The sequence below is a fragment of the Sturnus vulgaris genome, unplaced genomic scaffold, assembly GCF_052056855.1.
Source record: "Sturnus vulgaris isolate bStuVul1 unplaced genomic scaffold, bStuVul1.hap1 Scaffold_1940, whole genome shotgun sequence".
NCBI classification, from domain to species: Eukaryota; Metazoa; Chordata; class Aves; order Passeriformes; family Sturnidae; genus Sturnus; species Sturnus vulgaris.
This window is the reverse complement of record NW_028276165.1, coordinates 1-4,224: the sequence shown is the minus strand read 5'-3', so window position 1 is coordinate 4,224 and position 4,224 is coordinate 1. Positions and strand designations below refer to the sequence as shown.

At 48.3% G+C, this 4,224-nt stretch overlaps 1 long non-coding RNA gene across 1 annotated transcript; it reads right to left on the bottom strand.

Moving 5' to 3' along the window:
* Positions 1 to 579: 579 nt before the first annotated feature.
* On the bottom strand, positions 580 to 4,179 carry LOC148218161 (uncharacterized). Its single transcript, XR_015800567.1, has 3 exons — positions 2,780 to 4,179; positions 1,413 to 1,517; positions 580 to 614 (listed from the first exon to the last, which is right to left on the bottom strand). It is a non-coding gene; the product is annotated as an uncharacterized LOC148218161 (long non-coding RNA).
* Between the last annotated feature and the right edge of the window lie 45 nt (positions 4,180 to 4,224).

Below are 4,224 nucleotides of genomic sequence, written 5' to 3'. Positions count from 1 at the left end.
AGTATCTTCTACAGTTTCAGCAGCAGCCTCCACGGGCTTTCGGGCTTTCTCTGCATTGGTGTACCACTGCCAAAGAGCTAAGACTGCTTCCTACAAGACAGGAGAGACTGATAAGCACTTCCAGTGTCATGCTTCAAAGGAACGAGCAAATCACTATCTACCTCTGAAATGCTGTTATCTGGCTGATACATTCCACATACTTACAGTCCAGGGAGACACCGTTTGAACTTGCAGAACTACTTCCCCTCAGTAAGACGCGCGAGACTGAGGTGATATCCCCATGACAAATCTTTATTGTGCAACTGCTGCTCAAAGCTTTTATTACTTTCCACAGACACACGGAAAACAAAAAAAATTACACATCAAAAGCCACTAGAGTGATGGGCAACAGACGAAATCCATTCAGTGGCGACTTGTACACGTGCGTCAACTCTTGCGGTGCCAAAATCTTAGCCAGGCGGCCAGCCCAACTGACGGCCACCCAGAACGGGTAGATGTATGCGATAGACAGACTGCCCACCCTCGGGCCCTTCATCCACAACCATCCGGAATCCATTGGTCAGGCCCAGGTGAGCAACACACATCTCGTCAACAATCATTACATGCCCAAGAAACTGGAGAAGGAAGTACAAACCAATAAATAAGTAAAATAAAAAGAAAAAAGGAACACATAAAGAGGGGAGAGGGCAGGAAGAGAAGGAATGAGAGCAGAGCACCACCCAGAGAAAGCAGCTAGCCAATTCCCAGCAATTCAACCATTGCATGTCAAATTCATGTCCATCTGACCGCTGGCAACTGAAGCTTACCAAGCAAAGCTACAAAGGCCAATTATGCACACCATAGGGGCAAAAGAGAGCTAGGCAATTTTTCTCAAGCTAGACAGCAAAGGACTACAAAACAGCCACAGAAACTGACTTTGTCTCCGGGTTAAAGCCCCCATTGTCTCTTCAGGCAACATAACCAGCCCAGGTGGAAAATACACTTTTAGGCTGCCGTTTGCATAGGCTTACAAAGCCTTGAACTTAACTTTCATCGATAAAATTAAAGCATCCAGCATCTCTCAACCGGCTTTGTCCTTCCTTGCCCCTGACCTGCCAAAACCCCCAAGTACTCTCCTCCATGTAAGAAGAACTACTACTCTTACACTAAACCACAGCAACAGGCACCAGACTGTGCTCCAAAACAACACTGCATTTTCCACCAGAAGTGCATACACAGGGACCAGCACTACTTTTAGTCACAAAAAGCTCAACTCCACTACAAGCTAGAGGCAAAAGATGATCGCGCCAGAAAACCCAAAGTAGCCTACTGTGCCCTGTCAAGATGGAAAGGGGGGGATGGGAAAAAGTCTAGAAAAAGAGGAACTATCTACAGGTACAGTTTAGCATACAGAAAACTCCCACAGTACTTACACATTCACCACAATCTCCTGCTTCAGACAACTCGATAATTGGCTCCTTAGGCATGTCTAGGAAAAGCGTCCCGGCTAGGGGCAAAAGATCATGGAACGCACGGCACTGGAGGAAGAGTAAACAGTTAAAACATAACTGGCTTCAGAGAAAGGTAAGAGTTTATGCAAACCCTTCTGCCCCACTGAACTCCTACAGAAGCAGATTACCAGATACCCCGAACACTAGACAGAACATGGGTATTTCTTTCATGATTATAATGCTTTCTATACCCAAAATACAGTCTATTCACAGAGTCCTCTCCAGAAGTGGGATTCCTCATGCAAGACGATGGGGGAAGGAGTCAGGTCGCTACGTGCAATTAACAATGTCCAGTAAATTTTGTTCCGGTTCCTAAGCAGATTTTCTATTGGATGTGGTCTATGCAGAGACTGGAAACAACTGGCTTAATTGAATCATCAAAGAGTTAAGTGAAGTGGAAGAGTAGCGGCCATTCATTTCCCACAGGACAGGGAGTTTAAGTATTGAACAAACTATAATCACAGGAAGCCTGCAAGTGCATAGCACCAGTCTGACTTCTATACCGCATGCAAACCCTACCTTCTAAAGCAGAAGGAATCCCTGACTGTTAACTTTCAGCATTTTAATAACTAAATCATATGGGATATTACCTTAAATTTAACATCGCATAGGAAACGGCTGCATTCTTTTTCCCCCCGGTCTAAGCAGCTCACTCCAGTTTCCAGTACCAACACTCGTGACCCTCGCAAGCACGCTGTTATCACGGCCTTACTTCCCCACAGAAACAAATTCCGGAAAGCTACTGCAGCCTGAAGGATGATCACTTTTTTCTTTTCTTTTTTTTTTTTTTTTTTTTTTTTTTTAAACCAGAGAAAGCCGAAATTCCTTGCCCTAACAATGCCGTTTGGAGGTTCAGAAGCAAAGCCGAACACAGCGAAGCCGCGAAATCTCTTTGACGCTCTTAGGAGACACATTGAGACCAACTCAACGTCGGAGGTCTTTCTCTCCGCGAGCACACGACACAGTTGGGCGGGATGCGAGGCAAGCTCAGACAACACCAGCAACCTAGTACGCCCGTAGCAGCTGGAGGGCTGGGGGTGTGGCACAGAACAAGCTTAGGGGACGGTGTAGCAGAGAACGCCATAAACCAGAGAGGGCCCGTGCGTCCCCCGTCCCTGTACCCACTCGCAGCAGAAGCGCCATCACACGCCCTGCTGCGCGCCCAGGACCACGCACCGGGCTCAGATGCCGGCGAGGGCGGGATGACGGGGAGGGGAAGGGAAGGGGAGGGGAGGCGGGAGGGGGTGGGAGGGGAATAGGAACAGCGCACAGAGCAATGCCGCGGATACCTCCTAGTCCTCGTCGCTGACGATACCAGAGATACGCCTTGCCGATAATCTTTCCGAAGACAGTAGTGGCACCACGAGGGCGAGAGGCCAGCACGCCAATACTCTCGGCAGCCAAGGACAACGCCCGTGTACGCTCCGACACTTCCTCCACTAAGCCGGGCTCTCCCTGGCGCCCATTGGCCCGACGGATCGTGGCCCGTGTTTCGATTTGCTGTCTAACCTGTCGTTTTCGCTTTCCCCCGCCCCGTTGGCCGGTCCACCCTCGTCGACCTGGAGCCCGCGGGGCGCGGAAGGATCTACCCCGTGTAGTGCTGCGACCTTGAGGGCGGCCAACGAGGTCGCAGAAGAGGCTGTAGTGGCTACAAGTACTATTTCTTGTTATTTCTTACCGCGTCAAGTCCACCTCAACGGTGCCTGTGCCATTTCGGTTCTGCTTCCCTCCAGTCAAATGACTGCTTTGGCTAGGGCAGGGCAGGCCTGGCCTTAACTTCTCAGGACATTTTGAAAAACCAACAGAAGTTGCTCTACACTGTTTCCTGAAAGCCCCACTTCCATTGCAGACATTTCTAAGCTGCACGTCTCCTGGAAGCAAATAAAATACAAAGTGTGCTTTTGGCACTGCATCTTTAGATTCTTCCCAGAATGCGTGCCCCTGCTTCCAATACCTATATATATCCCCTTCGTGCTTCAGCTCCACCAGAAGAGAAGGCCGTTACTCAGCCACGCTCATCTTGTGCCTAACTAGCCTGATTTCTTATATTGACCTCATCCTCTTAGTCAGGTGGCCTATAGTAGATACCGACCACAAGGTTTCCTTTGTTGGCTTGTGTGGGATGATGCCCATGGAGCCAGGAAAGGGCTAAAGCTTACTATATATGGCCAAAAACGTGCACCCTCCATGTTATCTTTACTGATGCAGATCCACGTAGCTGACATAAAGAAAGGACAATATGGCCAAAGGAGGAGTTCCTGAGCAGCTAGGATAGTCCTCTTTTGGCTCTGATGAACGGCATGAAATGGCAAGAAGTCTTAAGAGCGGAACTTTGAAGAACACCAAGGCCAAAAAGGTAACCGTTGCATGATTAAGGGTCATGTAAATATTAAAACACACACACATGCATAAGCTAATAAGCTTACTGAAGCACATGCTACCACATATATGATCATATTACTCAGCTCTCCGCTTAGATCATGCTATACATAAGAAGGAGAAGATTGGGCTGTACATAAGGAGGGTAGAAATTTCAGGTAAGGGAGCAGGGATATCCAAAAGATGTCGGAGACAGTCGATGATCTGTTCTCTTCTCCCTCCTCCCAAGTGGGGATGCCCTCTTGGGAAGCTTCTGCATACCATTGCTATTATCAGTATTGCATGGGTTAGCACGATGTTATTAGCATTCTATCACAGCTAGTGCATTTCTCAATGGCAGATCCAAATCTCTATT